General features: G+C 38.3%; 1 protein-coding gene across 3 annotated transcripts in view; it reads left to right on the forward strand.

Moving 5' to 3' along the window:
• ENTPD1 (ectonucleoside triphosphate diphosphohydrolase 1) overlaps positions 1–11199 on the forward strand; it is a 129332-nt gene that overhangs the window by 45510 nt on the left and 72623 nt on the right. The window lies entirely within an intron of this gene.

Consider the following 11199-nt stretch of genomic DNA (forward strand, 5'->3'; position numbering starts at 1 on the left):
GTCAGATTGTGACCTGAGCCAAAATCAAGAGTAGGATGCTCAACCTACTGAGCCACCCAGGCACCCCAAATTAGTATTTCTTTAATTACCAGTAAATTCAGTGTTTTTTAACATAATATCCTTCTTTTGTATACTGTTTATATCCTTTGCCCTTTTATTACTTATTTGGATTTTATGTTTTCAATTTAATTTATGTGAGCTCTTCATCAAATAAAGATATTCAAGTTTTTCTGCCATATTCACAAGTTTTTCTGAGTCTTCCCTTAGTGTGTTTTTTTTTGTACAAAGACTTATAGCTGTAAATAGATCCAATACACTTTTATCAGTGGTGCTGTGGTTTTCAAAATAGTTTGATACTGCATTTTTATGGTCTCTTTAACCCAGAATAATATATATTTTTTAAGTTCCAAGTGATTGTTATTTTTGTTTAAACTATTAATTTTAATTAAAATTTCATTTTATTTCACAATGGATACAGAATATGGCTTTATAATTTCTGAGATTTCTTTGTATTTAAGCATGTAGTGAATTTTTTGTGAATGCTTATAAAGGAGATATATTCTGTTTTTAAGACATAAGAGTGGGTATTTAAAAATCTACCCAGTCATTTCAATCATATGGTAACCCCTTCCCAACCATAATTTTCTCCTATGTGAAATGATAGTCAATATCCATTATTTTCAGTTCTGGTGGGGAAATGCGACCTGAGTCATTTTTATTGTGGCTTGTTAGAAAAGTAGGGGCATGATGGAAAGTTGGGAGTACGGAGGGAAGGTCAAGAAGATGCAGAGAAGGAGTAATTCAGTGTTGGGAAAGAGACAAGAAGGTGAGAGGAAGTTCTCAGGTGACATCTGAAGCAGCTGAGCCTCGTATGGCTAGGAAGTATGCAGTGGCTGTGAGTGAGAATTACCCGGCCTCTCTGTTTCATGTAACCATGGCAAGTTCCAGGAGGCCAGAGCCAGGATGTGGGACTGTTTGGCAGGATTTAAGAGGTGGGGTCAGAATCACTGAACCATAAAACTGAAACAGTATTGCTTAAGTGGATAAAGACTCAGACACATGCACAAAAAGACATCTGAAGTGATGCGTCATCAGTAAAATAATTTTTTAGGCTTTGTGCTCAAAAGACAGGATAGATAGGACCCGAACAACCCTTGTTTCCAGTGAACAGGGTTAGTTAACAGAAATTAATAGTGCAGTACTCATATTTTCTAATTTCAGCTATGTAAAAACGTGCCTGGTACCATCTTTTGCTTAATGTCTTCTTTTAAATATTTTTTTAAATTAATTTATTTGGAGAGACAGAGAGAGTGCACGGGAGGGGCAGAGAGAGAGAGAGGGAGAGAGAGAATCCTGCTGTCATTGTGGAGCCTGTCACAATTGTGGAGCCTGCTGTCATTGTGGGGCTCGATCCCACGAACCATGAGATCATGACCTGAGCGGAAATCGAGTCAGATGCTTCACTGACTGAATCACCCAGGAGCCCCTATGTTTTCTTTTTATTGCTTTCTTTTGGTGACTTGAGAAATAGATTTTTTTCATAGAAATAGAGCTTTTCCCCATAGATTTACTTTCTTTTTCTTCTTTTTTGGTCAATATAGTAACCGAGGTAGGCTGCAAAGATTATAGCTCCTAATCTTTAGAATTCATGCATGTCCTATTGAAAAAGAGTCTTCACAGATGTGATTAAATTAAGGATCTTTAACTGGGGAGAGTATCCTGGATTAGCCAGGCGGGCCCTAAATGCAACCAATATCCTTATAAGAGGGAGGGAGTGGGGGATTTGACACAGAAGGCAATGTAACCACTGAAGCAAGATGCTGTGCCTCTGGCTTTGAATGTGGGGGAGAGGGCCACTAGCCAAGGAACGCATGGAATGGAGTTTAGAAGATGGAAAAGGAAGAATGGCTCTGCCAACACCCTGATTTCAGCCCAATGAAGCTGATTTCAGACTTTGGACCTGTGAAACTGTGAGAGAGTAAATGTGTATTTTGCTTTAAGCCACCAAGTTGGTGGTAATTTGTTATGGCAGCCATAGGAAACAAATACAGCAAGTTTTTAATGCGTGGAAGTGGTAGTGACTTTAGTTAGTTAACCTACAGGTTCGGTGTGTATTGGACCACCTGCTGTTCTAGTCACCTTACAGCTGTTAACTCAGTTCTCAAACAAGTTTTGGAGATCAGTACTGTTTACTGTCCCTGTCTTACAAACGAGAGACTGAAGAAGTGAGTTAGCAAAAGTCTCTCCATTGGTCCGTGTTGAAGTTGAGATTTGAACTCATAGTTGTTGATCTTACTATTATTTTGAGATATAATTCACATACCACATAATTCACCCACTTAACATCCACTTTTTGGTGTTTTTTACTACGTTCACAGAATTGTGTAGTCATCGCTACAATCAATTTTGGAACATTTTATCACCCCAGAGAGAAACTCTGTACCCATTAGTCGCTTCCATTTCATCTCCACATACCGTTTCTTCCCCCCACAGCCTTTGGCAAACACCAGCCTCCTTTCTGCTAAAGTTTTGCCTCTTCTGAACATTACCTATCATATATTCCACATTTTATCCATTTTATCCATAAAACCACATTTTATCCATTCATCACTTAGTGGGTATTTGAGGTGTGTCTACCTTTTATCATTATGAATAATGCTGCTCTGAGCATTCATGGACTAGTTTTTGTGTGGATCTATGTTCTTAATTTCTCTTGGATATATACCAAGAAGTGGGTCGTATATCTACGCTTAACCATTTGAGGAACTGCCAGACTGTTTTCCAAAGTAGCTGCATCATTTTACATTCCCACCAGCAGTGTGTGATGGTTGCGGTCTCTCTCCATCCTTACTTAGCCCTTTTTATTTTTTTATTGATCTTTGATTATAGCCATCATATTGAGCGTTAAGTGGTGTCTCGTGGCTTTGATTTGCATTTCCTTGATGGCTAATGATTTTGAGCATCTGTTTGTGTGTTTAATGGGTATTTGTAGATCTTCTTTGGAGTAGGAACCTTTGTCTAATCCATAGTCATGAACATTTGCACTTATGTTTTGTTTGAACGATTTTCTGGTTTTAGCTCTCACATTTAGGTCTTTGATCCATTTTGAATAATTTTTGGATGTGGTATGAGGTGGAGGCCCAACTTCATGTGAATATCCAGTCGTCCCAGCACCATTTATTGGAAAGATTATTCTCTTCCCCAGTGAATTTTCTTGGCAGCCTTGTTGAAAAGCAAGTGACTGTAAATGTGAGGACTCTCAGCTCTATTCTGTTGATCTGTATGTCTATCTCTGTGTCAGTTCCACCCTGTCTTGATTACTATAACTTTGTAGTAAGTTTTGAAATCAGAGTCAGTTCTTTTTTTCAAGATTGTTTTTACTCTTTGGGGTCCCTTGAATTTCCATATGAATTTTAGGATCAGCTTGTCAATTTCTGCAAAGAAGCCAGCTGGAATTTTCATTTTATTCTCCATGTATCCTTTATGAACCATTGGCTATTTAAAAAAAAATTTTTTTTACATGTATTTATTTTTAAGAGGCAGAGAGAGAGAGAGAGCACAAGTGGGGGAGGGACAGAGAGAGAATGAGGCACAGGATCCAAAGCAGGCTCCAAGCTGTGCACAGAGCCTGACGCAGGGCTCGAACTCACAAACTGTGAGATCATGATCTGAGCCAAAGTTGGACGTTTAGCTGACTGAGCAACCCAGGTGCCCCATGAACCATTGGCTTTTTAAATCCAAGTTGAGTCTCTGGAGAGTCTCTGGAGTTTTCATGGAGGAATTTATACTAGTTCACATTTATTTTACGTAACATTCTTGTTTTATTCTCCCTGGTGTTGAATGTTTTCTCATATTATGCTTTTTGCTATATGGACTCTGCGCTTTTGCTTATTTATTTTTATCTATATTTCTAGAAAGCTGTGGATAACAGATATCTTATTTTTCTTTTTCTCTGTGGATATATTAAATGAAAATAAAAACATTCCTGAGCTTAAGTTTATCTTAATATCAAAGTAAAAACAAGAGTAATTGTGGCTGTGTTATGAAAGGTAAGAATTTAAGAGCTTTTGCTTCCCTCGGTCTTCCTTTCTTATTTTAATTATTTAATTTCATAATATTATAAATTCCAATATCTAAAACTATATTAGGCATTTATTTAATAGGTTTTTCCTTTTTATTTGGATATTAATAATTATACTCATCCCTCCATGGATTTAATTGGTTTCAATATAGTTCTTTTCTCATTATGCGTTCAATCCCATCCTTGAGTTCTTAATTTTGTTTCTCTTCATAATGCTCTAGTCAGCATACCAAAGTAATTTTTTAGAAAGGGCATCAGTGTGGTAAGAGGGTGACAATTTGTCTAAATATAGACATCTTATCCCCTCCTGTAATTGGAAATATTCTTCTACTGTCTTGAGGTGTCTGGTGCTGAGAAGTTTGAGGACAGCTGTTTTCCAGCCCTAACATTCTTCTGTTCTCTAGTCCTGACATTTATACTTCTTACAGCAAGACAACTGAGTACAGACTTCCTTTCACAGATTTTGCCTAGAATATGGTAAACCCCTTTGATTGCCAAATTCAGGACTTCTTTAGGAGCAAGAAAGATTTCTCTTGACATAACTCCTATCAGTGTTCCTGCTTTGTTCATTTTTTCCCTCCAGGACCTATTATTTGGATCTCTAATCTCTGAACACCATCTACCTTTCTCTCTCTCTTTCTTTCTCTTTCCTTTCCTTCATTGGTTTTTTTTTTTTTTTTTTTTGTATTCTGAGAGTGTTTTCCTATGATATGCTCTACATCACTGATGCAATTATCCTTAATTATTCCAATATAAACTTTCATTCAGCTGCAGTGTTTTTGGTTACCATGAAATCTTTTATCTTCGTCTGTTCTCTTCTCATAGCAACATCCTCTTGTATCTAACTAAAAAATAAACAAGGAAAGATTTCTCTCTCGTTCTTGCATCATATCTATTTTAGAGGCAAGCTTTTCCTTCATCGTTCTTTCTACTTTACTGTAAAATTTATTTAGTCTAAGGCCTTACCCTTAAAAAAAAAAAAGATTCCTTTCGTATGTGTGTGCAAATGAATGTGTGTATTTTTCACCTTGTTCTAAAAAGAATTGAAGGAAGTGTTGGGGGAGATTCATCCTAGCCCGGTGTTAGAGATGATTGGAATGCATAGTCTCCCCTTGGCCCCCTCAAATTCCCTTTGGATCCCGGAAGAATGTAGTCACTAAGTGCTAGATCTCCTTCTACATGTGGGAAGACATTTCAATCCTCTAGCCAAAAAAAGCTAACTCAGATCCAGGAAGGAAGACAAATGTCCTGTCACTATTTAGTCATGTTTGAGAGGACAGTCTACAGTTGTCAGAATTCTCTCAATGTTATTGTCCAGAGGCATAAAGACATCCAGGAAGGACCCTTCTTAGGACCTGTTTTCTTCTCTTGTCCCTTCCCTACTGACAGCAAATTTATGTTGAACTGAAGAGTGAGCAGCTGTTCCATTGCTTGGTGCCTTGCCTGAGTAATGCCTTTTTTTTTTTGGAGATCAGTTCTAAGATCTCTTTATACTCATGGTAGACACATGGCTGCCAAGTCACAGAGGCAAAAACAAACTCAAACAAACAAAACAAAGCGAGACAAAACAGCCAACCCGGGGCTTCTCAAAGAGTTACCCTTGCCTCTCCCATCACACTCTGATGCTCTTCTCCCGTAATGTGGGTTTGTTCTTTCTACGTTAAATGGGTAGGAGGGCCAACTAAGGCCTCTTCTTACTTGTGCCTGGTTATGCTGCCATGTCCCTGAAGAGATGATGCTGGCCATTAGTGTCATGCCTTAATTCGAATACAGCGGCTTTTCATTTGGGAAAAAAATCCCATTTCTTTTAAGGCATAGTTGTAGATTTTCACAAAAATGTGGGAGAGTGTGGCAAAGTATTTTCACTTATGCTACCATCATGCTTGGTGGTCATAAGACTTGGCTTTGTGAAATCATTCTGGCAGCAGTCTAGGGAATGAACCAAGATTGGTGAGCGATGGAGGGAGACTCGTATTGGGTTTCTGCAGTAGCCCAGTAGGCGAGAAGTGATGGGGACCTGCACTAAGGCATTGATGGTGCAGGGTGTGGGGGCAGGGGAATGGATGGGAGGGGCTGGATTTAGACAATTTTCTGAATTATAGAGTCTGAAGTAGAGAGCTAAGTGGTTTGTTGGGAGAGAAGGAGAAAGAAATGTCAAGACTTATTCTCAAGTTTAGATTTGAATGATTGGGTCAGTAAGTGCTTATAAAATAAGGCTAGGAAGTGGGGAAGGAGAGTAGATTTGACAGAGGAGGAGAGAGATAACAAGTTCATCCTGGCACATGCTGAACAAGAGATGGTTATAAGACATCAAGCAGAGATACTATGTTGATTGCTGGAAATTTGGGTCTAGAGCTTAGAGAGGTCTGTCCAAAATCCAGAGATAATGAGAGTTGGAGTTGGAAAGGATGGGCATGAATAAATCTCCCTGGAAAGGGTAGAGAATGAAAACAGAAGAGGATGAAGAATGATACCTAACAAGTACCAATGTTAATAAAGGGATGGGAAGAGAAAGGATTTAAGAAGAGAGATTCAGAATCTCTTCTGGTATTTGTGCTTTCTGTTGCTTATTTTGGTAGCTGAGTGCCTTTTTTTTTTTTAATTTTTTTTAATGTTTATTTTTGAGAGAGAGACAGAGTATGAGTTGGGGAGGACCAGAGAGAGAGGGAGACACAGAATCTGAAGCAGATTCCAGGCTCTGAGCTGTCAGCACAGAGCCCAATGTGGGGCTTGAACCCACAAACTGAGATCATGACCTGAGCCAAAGTCAGCCACCCAGGTGCCCCATGAGTGGGTTGCTTTCTTAAATTCCTGCAGGGTTGCCCTCTCCACACCATCATGATGTCACAAGTTTTGGTTAAATCCATATGCAATGTTTCCTTTAGCATGACTAATTATTAAGTATTGTTTGTGCCTCAGATGTTCTTTCCTATAGGACTTTTTATTTTTACTGACATTAATAAGGCCTCTCACTTCTTTATATGCTTAGTTCTTAGTGTCTCTCTATTAGTAATCCTTTTTTACAAACCCTTTGATACACTTTCCTACATAGTCAGTAATTTTTCTTTTTTGTCCTTCTTTTCTTGTCTGTTCTTTTTTAAAACCTCCTCTCTGAACCTGTTGTCCTATCCCCATCTAAGTTCATTGCTCTTCTAGACTGCTGCATGGTTGTCTTCCTGGACTTCTTCCCCTGACCTTTCTACTGTTGATTTTGATTCTCCGTTTGTACTACATCTTTTCCTTTTCCTAGGTTCACTATCTCACTTGGGTGGAGCACATCCTTCGGTACTTCCTGAGAAAAGGTGCATTGGATTAAAAATGTTGAGGCCTTTGTGTCTTTTGGATTTTTGAAGTCTGATGCTATTCTTATTCCCAATTATTTTTATGCCACTTGTTCCTCCCACCCCACCCTCTGTTTTCTAAGAAGCATTTAGGATTTTTTCTTTATCCCTTATGTGCTATGCATGTATAGTGATGTACTTTGGGGTGTGTTTATTTTCATCTATTGTGTTGGGCATTCAGCCCCTCCCATCTGGCAACTCAGGTCCTTTAGTTCTGGGAAATTTTCTCATATGGTTTCTTTGATAATTTTCTTCCCGTGGTTTTCCCTGATCTTTCTTTTTGGAAGGTGTATTAGTCAGGCGCTGTCTCTCTTGTATTAATAATTTTAATTTCTTGTGTTTTCTCCCCATCTCTTTGGCAGTCAGCTCTACCTTCTAGGATATTTTCTCAGCTTTATCCTTAAAATTTCAAAGGCATTTGTCAAGTTCATTTTTCAGTTATTGTAGTTTAAAATTTTAAAAACTTGTTTTTATTTTCTATTGTTTATTTAAACAAAATTGTACACTCTTTTGGTCTCACAGATGCAAGTTTTTTCTCATCTCTGTGAGGATAATAATTGAAATTTTCCCCTCTGTTTCCTCTGAGCTTGTTTATTTGTTTCCATTTTAGTCTTTCCCATTGAAGTCTTTTCCCACATATTATTATTATCTTTACACAATTCTGTCAGGTCAGTGTTATTATTATCCTCATTTTATGGTTAATATGTCTTAGAAAGTATATCACTGCTTTATTTTTCTTACCAGGGATGTCTGAAAAAGTTATCAGAAACCAGCCAAATCCACAGTCCAGCGTCTTGATCAAGCTGAATTCTCTGTTGAGTCCTAGAGTCTCTGCTTGCCCTCCTATACTTTACTTTTCCTAAATGCCAGAGAGAGTTCTCTTATTATATGAGATAGATCTGTTACAAAGATTTGCTCTTTTTAAAATTTAACTGAATGTTTCTCCTTTCCTGCATCTTCCTTCTGCCATTTGCACTAGTTCTTCCCTCTGAGCCATAGAGGTGGACCAGATCTAAATCCCTTTCTGTGGGATAGTCCCTCAGATATTTGAAAGGATATGGCCATGACTCCTCCGTGTCTGCCATTCCCCAGCTGAAGAGGCCTCAGCTTTCCTACTGTATTTCACTGTTTTGTCAAGTTCCAGTTGGCTAACACTTTTGTTTTTTGGGAAGCTTCAGATCAGTTCTAGGCTGTTAAGGTCTCACTTTAAGTGTGTTGTCTGAAACTTAATACAGAGTCCAGATGTGCTTTGAAAGCCTGAGCCTTGACTGGGGTCCTGTCACTTTATTCATGTGTCCTGCAGTTGGTTTAGTTTTAACTTAACAGAGTGTCATATGCTCTAACATCTTTTCCTAGTAGGTGATAGTTTTGATAAGCGTCTCACAAATTTTAATTTCTGAGACTCTGAGCTGCTTACTTCTACTTACTTCCTTTTGATTAGGGCTATGAGTATGTTGTCCTTCTTGGTTATTGCTTTTACTACTTAGGATTTCCTTTATAAGGCCAATTGCTCTTGACCTTAGATATTAACCCCAAATGGAGGTTCTAAGGTGATATTAAAAAATGGAGAGATCTTGTTAATGTAAACTACATAAATAAAAACTATCATATGCAAATTTGAAAAGGAAGATACAATGTAAACAGGAGTTTTCCAGGTACCATGTTAGGCACGTTGAACCCATTACCTCATTTGACCTTTACAAAAATCTTATGACATGAGAAATACTGTTATTCCTGTTTTAAAACTGAGGAAGTGAGGCCAATACCATATAGCTAGGAAGGCCAAAGGTGTGATACAGTCCTAGAAACGCCACGCTCAAGGCTGATAATGCTGTTACCTAGAGAATTGAAGCTCACACATTACATTTTGTGCTAATTATAGCTAATATTATTGAATGGAATTATCTTATATAACCTACTGAGGTGTATTACATCTGTTTCTTTTAACAGAGCATACCAAGGATAAAATCGTTTATTTGACAGATCAAGGCGATGACATTGACATTCTGAACATTAATTCTTACAGTTCTTTAAGAGCAGGGATTATTCATACTTTATATATCTTATTAATACTTATATATATCTTATACATACTTATGTATATCTTATATATCTTATAAAGTTTTATTCATACTTTATATATCCAGTACCAAGCACATTCCAGACAATCAAATGTTATTCAAATCAGTGCAAGCGTGAATATATAAATGAGTACATAATGAATGACTGAATGAAATTATAAGATATCAGTGACTAGTAAAGTTTTTAGGTCTATTAAAGTTTTGAGGCCTATTTGCCCCATACATCTTCAATAAATTTGTCCCTGTATAAATCTTCAATAGGTTGCTTTGCTTTATGAGCTCATATGTTTGCTCTTTGTAATGTTTTCATCTCATTGTCAGTGTTCTAAATGGAACATCCATAGATATGACATGTACCTGAAGCTCTTTGTAGATGGGGAGAGTAAAAGGAAGTTGCTGTAGGTAGCTCAGGTCATTGTGTCCAAGGGAGACAAATAAAGTCATGTTTGATCCAGACCATGGGTGTATTCAAGGGCTTTGATCCAAGGTGGGGGTCCAGCTGCAGGGGCATCTGGGAAGTACATCCTTGGTCTGTTGCCAAGTCATTGGGCAGAAACGTCAGTCTGAGGTCACTGGAAACTGAATTCAGATCCTACATGAAAGTAGTGGACTGAAACCAGCATACAAGGTCAGTCCCCTACCAATTTGGTCAACATCTGTGGTCTGACTCTAATCCTAAGGTGGAAATGAAGCAAGGACCAGGAACTGGGTGGCCAGACTCTAATGTACTCTATGATGAATTTACCTAAGGAGGTTTGCCCAGATTCTCCCAAAGGGGTGGTTAAATTCTTTGCAGGACACTTGACCCAAGGCATGGAAGCAACATGGGTTTTCAGATGCTCTCCCATTATGGTGAAGAAATTCCCAATATACTGTAGGAATTAGGTGGAGTTGATCCTCAGGAGATAAACCTATTGTGTCTTCACCAGAGTAGGGCAAAGCTGGACAGGCGCAAACAGAGAGGGACAAATTGCTAATGGAACTTTTGTGAGTAGGAGCTTCTGTCTCTCCTTTGAAACTTCTGCCCTCCAATTTATTGTCTGTCTCAAAATACACTGCTCTGGGGGTGCCTGGGTGACTCAGCTGGTTAAGTGTCTGACTTTTGATTTCAGCTCAGGTCATCATTTCGTGGTTCGTGAGTTTGAGCTCTGCATCGGACTCTGCACCGACAATGTGGACCTGCTTGGGATTCTCTCTCCCTCTCTCTCTCTGCTCTTCCCCTGCTCATGCTGTTTCTGTCTCTCTCAAAATAAATAAATAAACTTAAAAAAATACATTGCTCTGAACTGAAGATAATACTTCAGAGAGAGTGCAATGAAGGCATTGATTTGCAGGGAGTGGTTCATAAAAGGACTTACATTGTGCCAAGACCTATGCTAAGTGCTTGACTTTCACTATCTCATTTATCCCTACAACAACACTTTTTGACCTATCAAGCTACATATAGAGTATTTCCACCACTCAAAAAGTTCCCTCATGATTCAGTGCAAATTTGTTTACTTTTAATTGATTCATTGAGTAAAGAACTGGAAATCACTATGGGTGGTACATTCCCTTTCTGCATCACATTGGAAGTGAGATGTTGACAAACTGGGCCGGTGGGTATATCCAGAATGGGAAAGGATTCAGAGACCATGTTGTATAAAGAACATGTGTCAAAAGAAATAGTGACATGAATATGACTGGTACTAATATG

Source organism: Neofelis nebulosa, chromosome 13 (genome assembly GCF_028018385.1).
Source record: "Neofelis nebulosa isolate mNeoNeb1 chromosome 13, mNeoNeb1.pri, whole genome shotgun sequence".
Taxonomy (NCBI): domain Eukaryota; kingdom Metazoa; phylum Chordata; class Mammalia; order Carnivora; family Felidae; genus Neofelis; species Neofelis nebulosa.